Source organism: Rhinolophus sinicus, chromosome 2 (assembly GCF_057876585.1).
Source record: "Rhinolophus sinicus isolate RSI-liver-muscle chromosome 2, RSI-T2T, whole genome shotgun sequence".
Lineage (NCBI taxonomy): Eukaryota > Metazoa > Chordata > Mammalia > Chiroptera > Rhinolophidae > Rhinolophus > Rhinolophus sinicus.
Genome location: NC_142502.1, coordinates 54638692 through 54656790, shown reverse-complemented (window position 1 = coordinate 54656790; position 18099 = coordinate 54638692).

Genomic DNA, 18099 nt, shown 5'->3' with positions numbered 1-18099 from the left:
CAGAAATTTCATTTTACTAAAGGGCCTGATTTTGATTTTCAGAAATCTTGACTAAAATTAAAAGAAAATTTTGAAAAATTTCCGAAGCATTTCTAAGTTAGGAGACAGATCTGATGCAAAGATGATACATAGCATATGTGTGCACAAATAGAAAGATTACAAAAAGATTACAGTTGTTCAGTTATAACATTTATAAAACTAAAATAACCACATTATGGTAATCATCTTATTTGTAAAGTCTCAGAAGAGTGAAACTAAATATCCACAAAGCAAATGGGTTTTCTATGTTTCTTCAATAACATCCTTTCATGACACTTATCTGCGTCCTACATGCCAAGCACTGCCATAGAGGAGAGATGGCAATTTTCATTTGATCAGATGATTTTCAAAGAGGAAGCCTAACATATGTATTTGGGGAAAGAGGGTAGTTTTCTGTTTCTAGTTTTTGCTTTGTTTGGGTGATAAGAATATATTGTTACACTTTACTTCCTAATTTTTAAATGCAAATTGTACTTAGAACTGTGATCAAAATTATTTCTGTTTATGTTTAATTACAGTGTTCATGACGGCATGTAATAAATGTAAACATTCATCAGCTTGTATGGAAACTGCTCGTGACTACAGTGTCTGCCGTGGCTGTCGTTTTCCTGATCACAGTAGTAAGTGAATCTTGGAAGAAGTGGAGGCTCCAGCCATGAAATGAGCCCAGTTCAGAAGTGATGTTATATCCATAATATATGTGCATGTTCTTCTCATAAAAAGAATCCATATAATTTAGAAGAGAAATTCTGATTAATAGGTTATTTCATTTAAAATGTCTAGTCTTTGGCTTATCAAGGCATCTCTTCCAGGCAGGAAAGTAAAATGGTCAACAGGGCTTCTCCTGAAAGCAAACCAAACCACTATTCCAGAGTTTTCCAAAGAGTGAGTTGTTCTAGCCAGGTGTTCTGGGAAGGAGTAGGTGAATCTTTGGTCAAATACATTTGATGAAGTGCTTGACTAAACAAAAATTAATGAGGTTTCTTCAATACGGGTCTAGAGCCTTTAATATGCAAAGGGGCATTTTGAATTTTCCAGAGAATGATAGCTAGCATACACAGCATTTCCCACACCTATTGGACCACAGAGCCCCTTTTCACAGAACGTGGTGTGACAATGGCTGCTTTGTTTTCTGGTCCCAGGGAGGTTGTAAGCTGGTCAGAGAACTCCAATGGGAGGTTGGTGGCTGCAGTTGCAATGCAGCCTAGTCACGCTGTGACCCAGCAAGCATCACTCAGTGTCTGCTGTAGGGCTGTGCCAAAGCCCCCTTGAAACCAGGATTTGAAAGAAATAGGGCATTTTCCAGAAAAGAAGAATAAAATAAGGGGCTAGAAATTGGTCTCTAGATTGTCCTCCAGCCTCCATCTCTCTTTGCTTCACATGCTGTGCTGCTCGAGAGCTCCCAAACTGCTGGGAGGGAGCTCAACTCAGTGTATCAGTTTTCTCATCTCCCTGCCTAAGAGAATCTAAAGAACCTTTAAAGAGCTGGCGGTGAATAGACAGATCATGCCATAAATGTCACCATCATGCAGACCCCAGCAGGGACAGATATACGGCATGAGGCAAAAGACGGTTCTATCTGCCGCCTTTGAGAAAACGACTGCGTTCCTCAGACGGAAGCTAGATAAGAATGATGTGGCCACTAACGGGCCATTTCTGAGGGCTCACAATGAGGCCGGACCCCTGCTAAGGCCTTCACATACATGGTCTCATTTAACCCTCACAACAATGACGCCGAGGAATAAAATCCCCATTTTATACATAAGGAAGTGAGGCTTAGAGATCACAGAAATCACCGAGCTGGTGAATAGTGGAATCAGCATTTGACCGAGATCTTTCTGACTCCAAAGTATGTGGAATTAACTATTTTGCTATACAGCCTGGGTCAGCGCTTTATATCTGACTCAGCTAAAATGCAGCACAAACAAGGCACTTGCAAAAAGCCTGGTCATAACCCAGCCAACTCCTGTGAGGAATTAATCAGAAGAAATCCACTGGATGGAATAAGTTCATGTATATTTTGAATTTAATAAATAAGGATAAAGCAATTTTGAAGCACCTTTTCTTTTAAATAGATTATAGCCTTTTGTTATAAGTTTATCAGGAAAAGAAGAAAAGACGAAGAAATATGAAATGTACAGTGGCTGAAAAATTGAATATGAATATTAATTAATAAGTGGCTATTGTAGGAAGCACTTTTAAATGCAGTTTGTAAGTTATTGCAATTGTTACTTAGAATACGGTTATCAAGTGAAATACACAGCATTGCTATAATACCACACGCCCGCAACAAGGGTGACCCAACCTAAACAACAAACCTCTGCAGTCCTACTTCCATGCTTAGGCAAATTTGCAGGATATCACCAATAGCCCCACATCGTCTTGCACTGTGCAGTGGCCTGAAATACTGCCCAGCACCTATTCAATGACCAGCACCAATCAAGGAAATGATTGTCCATCATTATATAGGTCATTACAGATGAGTCTCATGCCATCAATCAGATCTCTTCATAGCCCCCACACATTCCTGAGGTCCTCATTCCAGAGGGAAAATGATGTCTCCAGAAAGCTCGCTCCAAAGGCTTATTTGCTCCTAATCGACATTAGCCAAACATAAAACGATTATGATAAAGTTGTGGTTGAGCAGAAGGAGATTCAGAATTGTGTTTTGATTATTTGGATGTGTCTTTCTGCCTAAAGCGTTCATTCACTTAAAGGAATTCTTGATAAATAGTAAGAAAATAAATCTCACTTCTCTATATTATTTTATACTCAAAGGTTTGTTGCTATATGTATTTATGTACATCATATCTGAGGAAAGATAAAAATGTCCAGGTCCCAGCTTTATAGCCCAAGGAAAAAGTGCCTCCAAGCCCAGGAAAGTGCCCACGGTTCACTTACGTCGGTGTCAGGACTGCCAAGAGCTGGCTTTCTGGGACTGCTCCCAGTTGGAGAAATGACATGTCACTCTTGTATCCCGGAGACAGGAGACCCCAGAACACAGGGAGATTGTGTTCTCTGTTTCCTTCTAATAACTCTAAGCTGAGAACACAGATTAAATTCCCCTGGACTAGTTCAAATCCAAATGCTGTTGCTGGAATCTTTCCTCCCACTGCCACCTCCAACAGCTTCCATCACTCTCTCTCGCCCACGTTAGGTCTCAGCTCTTTGGTAACAGAGCGCGTAGACAAAACACCAAGTTGCATACCCCCATTCCTGCTCAAGTCAATTCCCAGAATGTGAATCAGTCCCAGGGTTTTCCACCAGCCCAGTGGCTGAGGTTGGGGTCTGGAGATCCTAGCAGGCATATGGATGCCTGAAGGACCTAGTCAGTCATGTGACATATAAATTGCTTACTTTCCAAATCACAGTTGCTGCAGCCCATGAGAGAACTTGTCAAGCCTGCAGGGTGCAGTGAGACAATGGAGGTTGGCTCTGATACTGTAATGGTTGCCTTTGTGTCGTACTAATTGCTTGGCCCCAATGCTTATTTGGCTCAGCAGTTGGAGGAGAGGCCTTGCTTGTGTTCCTGGTGTTTATGTGTAATCTTAGATAAATGTACGAGACTCCCCTTTCTTAATATGATGCACCTCAGAACTAAACATCTCACATGGTTACTTTAAATATATGAAGCCTGCTTATACAGAGCTAAACGAAATGAAAGTTTTAAATCATCAGTACTTTCCTATAATGAAATAGTCATGCAAACAACAAAATAAGATGAAGGAGCTTGACATCGTATATACAATTTTGGTCATTCTTAACTTTTACCACTGTAGTAAGAAATAAATTATTTTTGTATATAAATAATATACGAGTATTTGTCTCCAATAATATGGAGAATAGCCCACTGCCCTCCCATTAACCAATAGTCAGGTAGTCTCAGTAAACTAAATGGTGGTGAACAGTATTTCTAGCAGCCACTTTCAAAATTCAGCCTCATGACTGCCCTGTGTTCACAGAGAGTAAAGATGAGAGCCTGACAAGTGTCAGGACTCCACCTGGATAATGGGCCTCGATCCAATAAACTGTGTTCAATGATTTCTTCAGCGAAGTGGCCAGACTCTCACCAGACACTCTAAGCTCTTCCTTACAGCTCTACAGGGACAGCTCGGACTTCTTCATTAAATACCACAAGTTTAGCAGTAGTGATTCAGGGTTACCTATAAAAATACACTCTATTGACAAGGATTATTTACAGAGAAGGGAAGATTTCAATCTGTGGACTGTGAAAGGTATCTGGGATGCTGTCAAAAAGTGAAAATAGGCTGCCTCCCCATAAAATCAGGACAAGCACATGGCAAGCTTTCTCTTTCCTAGACAGCCTTCGCATGTAGGCATGTACTTAATTATGAACACACAGGGAGTTTGCAGATGTGGCTGTAAGATATACAAAGTTCTCTGAAGTACCTAAGAAACAAAATTGCCATGCGCATTTTAAAGAACTCTTGAGTTTGCAGTGTTCTCTTCTTTTCGTTTTAATGTGAGATTATAAGGCCAGAAGGAATGACAGAAGATAAACTTAATTTTCCCTCACTAGCTCTCGGGTTTGGACTAGTCACTTACCTCATGGAGTTATTTCAGTTGGAGAGACAGGGAGCTTCACTTTTTAGTTTCTAACAGAACAAAAAACTTGCACACTTCCCAGATTGCACTGGTAGGTGACTTTGTGACAACATTCCATGTTGCACTGAAACCACTGTATTTGTTTGCTAATGCTGTGTAACAAATTGCCAGAAAAGCAGCAGCTTAAAACAACACCCATTCATTTACTCACTGTTTCTCTATGTCAAAGTCTGAGCACAGTATCACTAGGTTCTCTGTGCAAAGTCTCACAAAGCTAAAATCAGGGTGCCAGCCATAACCATCTGGTTCCTACAGTCTTCCAGGCTCATGAGGTTGTGGCAAAATTTAGTTCGTTGTGGCTGTAGGACTGAGGTCCCTATTTTCTTGCTGGCTCTCAGCCAGGAACCAGACTCAGCTTCTAAAGGCAACTCTCATTTCTTGTAATGTGGCCTCCTGCATCTTCAAAGCCAACAACAAAGAACCTCCCTTGCATGGAATCCTTCTCACACTTTGAATCTCTTTTTTCAGGAAAGCTCTGTCCCTTTTAGGGACTTACCTGTTTAGGTCAGTTCCACCAGGGATAATCTCCCTTTCTTAAGACCTTCGAATTTAAGACCTAAATTACATCTGCAAAATTCGTCCACCATCAGAATAGTGTTTGATAGAATAACTGGGAGAAGGTGTGTATATACCACAGGGCAGAGACTTGTAGAGTCACTTGAGAATTCTACCTACCATAACTGCATAAAAGAGGCAAAGCCTTGGGATGAAACCTGACCATGACTTTCACTGTCAAGTAAATCTGCAGGAATCTACTCTGTGCCAGTTAAGAACACAGAAGTTCCCCTTTGGGGTTGGGGAGGGATGATTGCAGCTGCTGGGACTGCAGAGTACCAGTCATTTTCTATGATGAGAACAAATGCCTCTCTAGTGAGCGTGATTATGTGACACACACTGAGGCTGGGTCCCTCCTCCTAGAGGAAAGAGAAACTTAAAATCCAAATAAAAATAAATAAAAGAGTTATTTCAACCCCTTTCTTTGATGCTCTGTAAGAAGAAGCCATACTCCTCTCTCCCTAGGCATGAACTCAGTCAGTCTAGCCTTCCCTTGAACCTTGCCCCAGAACTGACTAGACATGGAAGGAAGGTAGACCCAGCTACCTGCTATCACTAAAACCTGGCTCCAAGTTATGTGTGTGAATATCTGAAAGGACACTTCAGTCTCATCTCCATGGAATGGAACTTTAGAAAGATGACTTCAGTAGGCTAGTTCTTAGGTGTAAACTGAGAGGTAGAAAGACAGAGAGAGAGAGAGAGAGAGAGAGAGAGAGAGAGAGAGAGAGAGAGAGAGAGAGAATTTCATGACTTAGAAGTAAACTCAGGGGCAAAATTAAAACTGAATGTCTTCCTTTTTATTATAGTAGGCTTTTGTTTTGTTCTATTTTCCTTCATTAACCAAACCTTGGAGAACTTAACCAAACCTTGGACAGCTTCAAGTTTTTTAAGTTTTTATAAGTTCTTAACCATAGCTTCAGTCTGGTGTGTGCTAAACACACTCTCCAGGGTGGTTAATTTTTCTTCATTATGAATTTTAAAATGGAAATTTTAACAGGTTAGCGCTTCTTCCCCCAATAAGAGAGCTCATTAATATGTAAAAACCTCCGTGAAGAATAACACCTTACCATGCTGGTCCTTAACGCTCCATCTCCCTGCTCGCCCACAGTCCCTGCCTTATATCACCCACTGCCACTGACTAAGGCGGGAACATACCCAGTGCTTGACTCAGTTCCAGAAAACTCAGTCTGTGACCAGAGAATAAGGAACTGGAGAGTCTTGAGGGGAAAAGAATAAAAAATGAAGATATGAAGGTACATGAGTGGCAGGGGATGAGAAGGGGGCAGAGATGGTAACCCAAGGTTCCTGGCCATGGCACTACATGTGTTCTATCCACGAAATAGTCCAGACAGGTCACAGTATTTAAGAGGACACAACTGCTGCGAGCAGGAAAACTACAATGACAATGGCTGTGTCAGATGAATGAATTACCACAGGAGAGCCCAGACATTTTGGCTATGCTGTTATCTTCGTCATGACAGTGATCCATTCTTACTCCCTCTGAACTTGCAGATAACAATACTTAATACTGAAAATAAAAATAATAGCAAACACTTATACGATGTGTGTATACTAAACCCTGCTTTATATTAATTCATGTAATCTGTACAACCACATACTGTAAGTAAAATTAATATGCTCATGTTATAGAGGAGGAAACTGAGTCCAAGATAACTTGCTCAAGGATATGTAGCTAGTACATGGTACAACCAGTTATCTGTGGACCTAGGGTTAGTTATGAATGAAATGGGGATGTGCTGCTATGGACAACCACAGTTATTTCCACAGCCCAATATCTTGCTCTGCGAGTGTACAATATTCCATAAAAGAAAATACATTAGAGAGGAGAATACTACAGATATAGAAATGGAGTAGAATAAATGGAACATGTCTCCTCCATGACAAATAGATGATACACACAGATATTAAACTGAATGTCTTCCTCTTTAGCATGGTAGGGATTATTTTTCATCATTAAATTAAACTTAGTAACTAGACGTGAATCTCAGCAACTATAAAATATGAAGTTCCACGACACCATGAGATAAGCACTATTAGTGGCCAGGAATTCGAGGTTCTGGTTCTCTTATTTGGCCATAAAAAACCAGTGTGTTAGTGTCTCAAGACCAGCTTCTATGTCTGTACAAGGGATACAATAATGCCTCACTTACTTTATGTTAGTAGGTTCTTAAGGAGGTGAAGTAAAAGATAGATGTGTGTGTGTGTTTGGAAAAGAATGAAATTCTCTGAAAGAATAGTTTCTGAAAAGTAGTTTCCAAGGATCCGTAAGGGTTTGCAAAGTTGCCTGCATTTATACAAGAGAAAGAGAGGAAATTCATGGTAGAAATGGTTCAGGACCCCATTTTCCTACATAAAGGGAGCTGGGGTCATGGAAATCTAACTGGTTCATACTAGTAATATCCATTCACAGGTGAACTGTCACAGGTAGAGAGCATATTACTGACAGCAGAGAGAATCATTATGAACAAAATGAAACCCCAGACAGGTTTCATCTGAAACATCAAGAAATTGAAAGGAAAAGAAAATACCTAAATACACTGGCTGTTGAATCTGTTTACTAGCTATGCATGTATGAAGACACTGAGCAGGGAAGAGGAAATCTGTAGTACATTGAAAAATGCAGGAACAGAGGTTAGGGGTACTGGCCCCTATACAGTTCAAAATCTGCACATAACATTGACTTCCCAAAAACTGAACTATAGTTGGCCCTTTGTATCCTTGGGTTTTGCATCTGAGGATTCAATCAACAGTATTTTTGAACCATAGTTGGGAATCGTGAATATGAAGGTCTAACTATATTAATAGCTTCCTGTTGACCAGAAGCCTTACCAAAAACATAAATAGTCCATTAACACATATTTTGTATGTTGTATGTATTATAAACTGTATTCTTACAATAAAGTAAGCTAGAGAAAAGAAAATGTTATTAAGAAAACCACAAGGAACGTACATGTATTGAAGTTATTGAAAAACATTAGTGTGTAAGTGGACCTTTGCAGTTCAAACCCAGGTTATTCAAGAGTCAGCTGTACATGTATTCTAAATGGCTATATCTTTCTAGAGTCAACAACAGAAGAAAGGTATACTTAAATTAATCACATTTTAAAGATAAAAATTTTCCATCAACCTCACCATTTACATATATAGATATTGTCTCTTTCCTGTGGGAATCAAAGTTATTTACAAATCACAAAACAGATTTTCTAATTTTCCTGTGTTTCCAGTCTGTTAAACATACAAAGGCATACAAAACCCCTAGCAATGCAATGGCCCTATCAGTTCAGGAAAAAATTTTAAAGTACATTCAATTCAACAAATGATTTTTGAGATAAGTGAGCATGATTAGTGCCCCATATGATAGATATTATGGATAATTTTTAAAAGTCTACAGGGACACAATCCAAGTAGGGTACTGACAAGATACAAAAGTAAAAATGGTACAAGAAAATAATTCTGCTACAAAAACATGGCTTTGTGGATGTAAGATGGCCTTGTGGAGGAAGAAGACATTGATCTGAGGCTTAAGATAAACTTTTACCAGGTGTAGGCTGGGATGGGGGAAGGAGGCAGGCAGATTTCCAAGATGAGAGTACATTGTGAACAAAAGTATGAAAATGGAATGGGGGAGGGCTTTTACAGGAAAAATGCAGAGCATAAAATGGATGGAAGCAGAAGTGGGAGCATAATCTTAGAGAAAAAGTTGGTAAAAGATTTTGAAAGCTGAGCTAACAATTTTGAAAAAATATTTTAACCAAACTACTGAAGAATTTTGAAAATAGCTGTGATGTAAATGGAGCTATTCTTTAGGAAGATTAATCTTGCATCACTGTAGGTTCAACTCAAACAGAGAAAAACTGAAGGTCATGCCCAGTTAAAGACTGGTCATATGGTAGGGACAAGAAGTCCTGCAAATGAAGGCAGAGTTGCAGGAACAAGAAAGACACACAATGGTGCTTGAGAAGAACAGGGAGAATTCTGCTCTGCAAGTATACAACATCTATACAGTGATAATAATGTAAATGGTACTTGCTTCTGTTCGTCTTATAATTAACTGGTAAACAAGTTATGGAAAATTATCTGTTATAAGAGAAGAAAATGTCAACATTATTGATTTTCACAATATCACAATAATGACGTTGCTGGCAGAGGTGTGGAAGTAGAAGGAGTTAGAGGTTAAAGATGGGAAAGTTGTGTGCACCAATATGGAGGTCGAGAGATACTGTCCATTTTTTATGAAACAAAAGGTGGCAGTCTAAGCAGGGTCATTGAGCGCTCCAGAGTCAACCGGGAAATATACTACACTAGTATTATATTATAGCAGCTATGTTGTGGAAAGATAGGGGAGAAGGGGTGTGAGTCATATAAATCCTCAAGGAGGTCAACGGACAACATCCAAAGTTGATAAATCAGGATATAATGGCATAAGAATATAGTAAGCACTGTGAATATTGTAAAAGGAAAAGTGAAAAATAAAAGGAGAAATGATGGGCAAGGCCAAGATGAAACAAGGGGCTGTGGCTTTTTGTCACAAATTCTTCTGTACCCATTTGATTTTTAACCATGTGCATAAATTACTTTGATTACAAATGTAAATTAAAAATCAAAACCTAATTGACGAGATTTGGCAAGAGTTTCAACAGGAAAAGAAGAGTGAGAGGTTGGCTGATTTTCCACGTCTAATTGACTGAGAGTTTGGTGAGTGGAACATGAACGTTTACTGAGGAAGTCAGGAGGAGGAAAAATTTAGAGCAAGGTGAGATATGGAGTTTGGTTCCACACATAAATTTAAAAGTTAAAATGAGTCTTAATGCAGTCATGGTGGATGCTATACAGGATTGTAGTCAAACATTTGGGCTGGGTCAAAGAAGAGATTCATTGCTTGGAGGGAATTAATTCAATCCTTAAGCAAAAGTACAGTGAGGAAAATATCAGCTTGCTTTGCTTATTTTTCAGTCCAGCATAACCCAAACTGCCAAAGAAAAAAAAGACACTGAATAATCCCATAATAGCTGAACTAAAGAGCAATACAAAACTCCCGTCTTGTGCTCTTGCTTCTGCTGAATTCAAGTCATTCAGCCTAATGCAAGCTAATAGAGGACAAAAGAGCAATGATAGAAAGAAGAGATAAAAGGAAGGGTTGTACATTTTAACTAAAGATACAAAAATTACAGCATTGCCTATTAAGTAGTACCTGTTAATTTCAGCCATTTTGAAATAATATTAAACACAAATGTAAAAATTATCCAAGGGTAAAAACGCACAATAACCTTAGACAATATTTGTCACATTGCAAAATTCTATTGGAAACTGTATTGCCAATGGGATATATAATGTTCACATAACTTTGATTAATCAATTCATATGACCAAGAATTAAATAAATTTGGACACAGCTACAATTGAGCTGACAAAATGTTTTGACAAGTCAACAGCACCCCTTTGCTATCCTGAAAGTAAAAAAGTCCTTCATTTTTTGAAGAAAGTATAAAAGACAGGTACATTACTAAGGGGAGGCAAATCCTGATAGCCAGAATGATCGTCCTGCCCAAGAAGCCTCCCTTCTTAAAATATTCTGTGTGTGGATGAAAAAAGGGTGCTGTCATAAATTACAGTTTCTAACTGAGCAGGTCATGGTGAGTAGTCACACACCAGGCTATAACTTCTTTAGTGAAAGTTTTTTAAGTAAGCCCTGTCCACTGTTCATCGAGGTTAACACACCTTTGAAATGCCAAAGGTAACACCACCGGAAGGCTTAACCGCCTCAAGAGAGCACGTGATCTTAACTATCCTGTGATCCAATCCCCTCCTTGCTTTCTCCCACTGTCATGTAATCTTCCTTATGTTCCCTCCTTTATTTCAAATGCACAAAAGAAACTGCAAAACTGTTATTGTCAGAAGCATTTGAAATCTTGCTTCCTAGCAATTATCATCAGTTTTGGTTCAAGTAAACTCTTATAAAAACTTTCTACAGGTTTGGACATTTCTCTGTCAACAGGTGGTAGAATAATGAGTCCGACTCCGTTTATTATGTTGGGCCACTGATAGCTTTTGAGCCCTACTCTCCTCTTTCCTCTCTTTTGCCCCAAATCTGGGTAAGCTGCTAACAAAACCTGAGCACTGTATGCTTTGGGGCTGGTGGAGAAGTTCAAACCATAGAAGCCTGGCCTACAGGCAAGAATCTCCAGCCTAGACTTGCCTTCTATAACTGCCGTTCAAAAAAATGCCACTCATCTCTCCTTTCACTCAAGCCATTTTGGAGTGGCTTGGGTGCCTGCTCTGCTCTCCCTAGTAAGCCTCGCTATATGTGTAATAAACTTTTTCCCACTCTCTTGGTTGGTGCATGTGTAATATCATCAATCTCAATATCCAAACCAATTTGGGGTGAGGGATTGATCATGCTTTCCATGGGGCAACACCAAACAAGTGGTTTTCCATTGCCCTTAAGATAAATGACAAAATAATAATACTGGCTGACACTTACATAGTGCTGGCTATGTGCTACACATTATCGCAAGGGCTCTGTACATTGACCAATTCATTAAATTTGCATGAAAGTCCCATGAGATGGGTACTTTTATTATCAACCTCATTATAAAGCTGAAGATACTTGGATTCAGAAAGGTTAACATATGTGCCCAATGTCACACTACTAGGAAGAAGCAGAGCAGGATCTAAACCCAGGCCCTCTAGCTTGAAAAGCAATGCTTTCACTCACTTCCCTGTACTGTTGCAACTCTGAGGCATAAATGGCCTGTGAAGTCCTGACGAACCTGGCTCCTACCCATCTTTCCAGCCTCACCTCATACATTGCGCTCTCCATCTCTGCATTGTGCTCTCCATCTCTGCATTGCTGCCATGTGGGTCTGCTTTCAGATTGATTCTCGTGCTCACCTTGTTCCCTTTGCCACTGGGTCATGCCCCTGCTCTTTCCCCTACTCTTTCCAAAGTAGCTCTTATTCAACCTTCACCTCTTAGGAAAGCCTTTTCTGACCATCAGCCCTCCACTCCCACCTAGTCCTCAACTAGTTCAAATTTCCTTACTACAAACTTCACAACATATTGTGTACCCCTCATCTATGCTTTTATCAATATTCTAGGTTTGCCTTTATTTGTGTGACCATTTGGTTGTTTTTCCTCTCTCAGTAAACCATAAGCTCGGTGACAGCAGGGACCATGTTTATTTTTACTTATTGTTACATGTTGGCAGTGCCTGGCATGGAGATAGGTCCTCTGTAAATGTTATATTTGTGGAATAAACAAATAATACAAAGTCATTTCCATTTCAGTCAGTCATATCACTGCCGATAACTAGACTTATCCATATAGTAAAAATTTAGAAGCAAATGGGTCTTGTGGATTGATGTCATTATTCCTACTCTGGAATTGGGAATTGTAATCCTTACAGTTCCTGTAGAGTTTTCTGGAGGGGAAGGAGGAGTGTGTTTCTACTCCCTGGGTCCCTTTATAAGTCTTCGATGAAGCATCCTCACACTTCAGCAGTGCCTGACTTGGGAGGCCCACTGAGGGCTCCTTCACGGTTTAGAGTAGGGAAGAAGCCAGGGCCAAACCTGCGTCATCCATAGTGTCCTCGCCCACTCTCCGTACCCAGGCAACGGTGAGACTTTGTCTGTAGAAAAGATGAGACTTTGTCTGTAGACTGGTGTGGGGTTCAGCTACTTGAGTATCTTTTTCACTGTCACCTGAAAACACGTAGCATGAGGTGATTCCCCACCTTACTAGACTCAACAATCCAGAAGTGACGAAGAGGGAAGATAGGCTCTAAATTTAATTGAGTGTTCACTCTTTCAAGTGTTGCTTTTGAATTTTTTAATTCAAATTTTAATTGAATTTTTTAAATTCCATATTCACATCTCCTTGAAGTAATCTCTGAAGTAGCTAAGAACATCTCCATTTCACAGATGAGAAACTGAGTAACCTAAGTTTTGTTCCCAGTAAATAGCAGTGGGTACATCAGAATTCGAACTCAGGTCTGAATGGCTCCAAATCGCATGCTCTCTCTGTCTCACCACAACGACATCATCTTGGCTCCTCAAACCAAAAGAAAAGAATCTTGCTATATCTGGATACGAGGAATTAAATGTTGAAAGGAACACTTTAAACTTGTTGGCCTCATTAGCAAATTCATTTTAAGACGCCATTTTAAAATGCTGTGAAGAGACATGTTAACCTTTTAAAAGAAAACCTTTCCTTTTATCATGAAATTTTTCAAATTAATAATCATTAAATAAAAAGACAGGTGGCATAATTGTTAAAGATTCTTTTGGGAAATGAAGAGAAAAAAATAAATAGATGAATGAGGAACTCTGTCTTCAAATAAGATGATGACAGAAGTCCCCATGTAACTCTTTGTTATTAGGAGGAAAGAAACCAACAGGAGAAAAATGTAAATAAAATCCTATGAGATTCGGCAATTGATCTTATGAAAGAGAATATTCCAGAAAATGTTGGAGAGAAAGAAGTAATTGAAAACTGAAAATGCATTGGGTCCTTAGGTTCTGAGCCCTAGCCTGCGAGAAGCCCTAAGTCACATGCAGTACATGTCATCAGTGGGTGTATACTACAGAGAGCAGGACGCTGTCAGGGGACTTCACAGAGATCCTGAGTGGGAGACTCTGAGAATCGGTCTTATACGGACTGATGAGAACCTGTCTCTGAGGGCCTGGTGGCATGCGCTACTGGCATCATTTCCTGAGCTCTTCCACTGCTAAAAGAAAGTGCAGCCTACCCAAAAGCCAACTGGTAGATGCTGAAATATCCCCTGGATGGATCTCACTCAATCACCTGGCCTTTTCAGTAAAGGGAAACTGAAAGAGAGAAGGAAGACAGACACACCAGGACCATCACGTCTCATCATTCTGGCCTTGGGATGACAGATGAACAGGGATGTGCTGTTTGTTAAGACCAGCAATATGCTGTTCAGCCTGAGTGTAACTCAGGAGATGTCTGAGCAGATAATTAATCAGTTCTAGGTCAACCATGCCTCACAAGAGCCCCCTGTAAAGCTTTTCCTTCTACCTGACTAATTTTTAGATTTGTTCTTCAAATGCAAAGGCAGTGTTTATCTTTGCATTTGAGAAGTTTCTGGCACATAATTGGTCTCTATAAATATTTATCCATTGCAAGATAAACTATAAATGAAAGTTTGTGTTCATTTAGCAAAATTTATGTAAGAGTCTTAAGAATGAAAAGCAACCGAGGTTTGATTTAGAATGACTATTAGTATCAATTGTATTCTCTATGGACAAATGTCTAATATATAGAGAGCAAACAATAATGTGGGCAGCTGACTAAGGAATCAAACCAGCAAATCTGCAAAAGAAAGATGCTTTTCCAAAAAAGCCTCATTTAGAATTAAATCTGATGCTGAAATTCTAATAAGAACTTGCTTCCATTTTGGTTAAATGACTTGGCAGTGGATATGCTTTTCCCTCAGAGAGAAGTCTATATAAAGTTGAGTGAATGTAACTTTTCACACGCAAATATTACAGCTGCAGGGAAATTCTGGTACTTTTGTACAGTGCCAGAATCTAGAGATTTATGCTAGAGTTCATGGAAACAGCTTATCCCTCATATCCAGTGCTTTCCGGAGCAGGGACATCTTAAAGTTTATAACCATGCATTAATGTTCTGCCATGAAGTGCATCCTGTGTATGGCCTATGGCCTAGCAGTCAGATGTAAACAGGGGTCCTGCGGAGCCCAAATACCTAAACGTAGGCCTCTTTTACTTGATGATCTGTGGAGAAATTCCCATGTGGAATCAGAGAAGGAACGTATTGGTTTACCTTCAAATAGCTGACGTTTTAATGAACGCATAGAAGGAAACAACCGGTTATAACAAAACTTCAAAAGCCAGAAAGTCTTCAGCTGTTCTTCTCACCAAAACGTGGCCCTCTCCATTCAATTTAATTGTCTTTCCCAGCTCCATCCACCAAGTTTGATTTGTTATTTTTGCATTTTCTAGTTAAGTTGGAGGGGGTGGGGGGAGGTAGAAACAGTAGAAACACAGGGGAAAAGATTAAGTGGAAAATTTACCTTTAAATTACCATAATACTAAGATGATAAATGAGTTTGTGTAAAAAGATGCCTACTCTAGAAACAGTGACATTTTTGCTTTGCACAATTAGTTTGTGGAGTGCGTGTGCATATGGACCTGGGTCCCTCTGAAGTGCAAGGGTGGTATTTTTATAAATGTCAGTTTCACTTCTCTCTATGTTGTGGACTTATGTGCTTGTCAGGATCTGGTACAAATTTGCAGAAAAGTAAACTGGACATACACAAGTAAGGCTACTTAATGCGGAGCAAATCTACAGAACTAGTCTCTCCAAGCACTGGAGGATTTTGCTTGTATGTGGATTTACAGGATTCAAAATTAGGTCCTAATAGCTTCCCCTGAGTGTGACTCAACTGGAGTGCAGCCATTTCCAATGTCTTGTTAGCCTCTGTGTGATTCTTATTTTCTCTCCACCAGTCTCATGGTCATAGACTCCTCATTATGACTATCCCAACCTGCATATTTTCATTGGGAAATACTTTATATTAGAAAATTTAGGGCCCCATCATCAAGGCTTAACGAAAGCAGACACGCTCCGCAGAACATGGAGGAATTTGCCTCCAGAGCACTCTCAGAATGGAGTCCAGATCATCATCTGAAAACATCTGCAGTCACCTGCGTGAGAAGAGCAACCAATTTCAGCAGCACGCCTAGAAAGAAGCAACAAAGGTGGCCCTCCTCACAAAAATACTTTCATAATCAACACACAGGAACACCCTTCCTTGCAGTTTAAGAAGGAGGCCGTGCAGTCCCTAGGGCCTGAGGTAGGCCTATGGAAGAGAATGGAGGCAGGGTGCCAGAAAGACCCTGAGCAGGGAAATAGTGGCTGCTCTCCTTGTGGTTTTGTGACAAAAGAGGGTTGATAGTCTCTAGGGCCAACAGCACTAAGCCTTCCCCAGACATTCTCTTTCTGTTAAAGTTCTTTCAGGAATTCTTGTAAAGCTACACATTTTTAATTGTTATGAATTTGAAGTTATTTGGTAGGTCACAGATTTCCATTTAGCCGGTTGCAGAAGGATTCCTAATGGAAACTATTATAATTCTTTGTTCTTAAACCAATAAAGTGTGTTCTTTATCTCCCAGGAAGCTGATAATATGATAGGTGCAAGCTTTAAGGACTAATTATACTAAATAGCAGTGCACAACTCAAAAGAGAGAATTCATCTGTTATGGAAAATTCCCTACAGAAACATCAGAAAATTTACATGCATTGATTGCTAGTTAGCATGAGAAAGACGTTTACAAGTTGACTTCACCAAACCACAACTGTTTGCATTAGCAAGCAGGCAACATAAGCTAACTGATAAGAATTCAGTGATATTATGCAATTAATACAGTTATGTCTGTTAATTAGTGTTTTCCAACTGTCAAAGAAGATGCCTTTTAGAAGTCAAACTTATTTTGCTGATTAAAAATTAGAATCTCTCTTGTAAAAACTGAGATGGACCTTCCTTTGATCTAATTAAAGGAAGAGTTTGTATACTCCAAACTTGTGTCTCTCTGACATAAATTAACATATTCATAAATGAGATAGATGGATATTTTGCAATTAACATGGGACAAGAATAAAGCCTAATTAGTAAACATGCTTTCTTTATTAACTTGCAGGTCAAGCTCTGTTTTATTATAAACCAATAGTGATAGAATGGTGTAGTTTTGTTTTGTTTTTTTCAAAGCAAATTCCAAGGCACTCTATCACAGAAATATGACTTGTTTCTTCCTTTCCAGACACCTATTAGCTCATAATCAGAAGTATACACAAACTGCTGTTTTCTATGCCCAACTGGAGAATTTCAGGCCGGAGTAGGTTTAAGGGCTTCCTGAAAGAGTCCAGTTTTACCCTTAACACCCATTTTACGCTGCCTGTAGACACCAACGTCTCTCTTAATCCTCTCGTGGATCTGCCTTCAATTCTGTGTCTCTGCAGTTCTCATCGCATAAATTTCATGGTTAGATTTTCAGCCTAAAAGAAGCAGCTTTATCTAGACTACACACCAAGTATAAATATCTCGGTTATTGATTAGAAGCATATTGTGGTTGCTTTATTAATTTAATCTAAATAGTTCCTAAAATGTGATGTTACCTCTCTCATCCCTCAACTCCCTGTCTTCCCACCTCATCCTTTCCTGTCTTTCTGGGCTTCCAGTGAAGCCAGGGCATCCCACAGGAATCAGTGCACAGAGACTCCCAGGGACTTGCCTCCAATCCCTAGAGCATCTCAGGCACTGACTGCCAGGCTGGGGCAACCAGGAGGCTGAGCAAATTCCCGGATGAAACAAATGTTCCAGGGTGAGTCTTATCTGGTCACAAGGAAGAGTCTAGTTTAAGACTGCCAAGATCACACCAGGCACATACAGACTTTGAAGGATGCTATGGTTCAGAGAAAACCCACATCTTACAAGATAGATACCAAGCAGCTGTTTAGCATAGGTAAATGAACAAACTCTCGATTTGTATTTGCTTTCCATCAAGACACCTTACTGATCACTGATAGCAGCACTCTGCATGAGAATGTGTTTGTTCTTCCTACCTTTCTTTTCTAAAAGTTACGCTTTCTTGTTTCTCTGATTTCCTATCACCTGTGTAATCTCTACCACACAACTTCTTTATCATTCCCCATTGCTCTTTGCTTGTTGAGAGGATCTTCTCTGCCAGGTCAACGGATAAGAAATTTGTCACCTCTAGTTTCAATTGTCTACTCTGTGATCTTGGAAAAGTGTGTGGACTTCTGTGTGGCTCAGTTTCTTCATCTGTCTGATGAGGACAACCATGGTACCTGCTTGAAG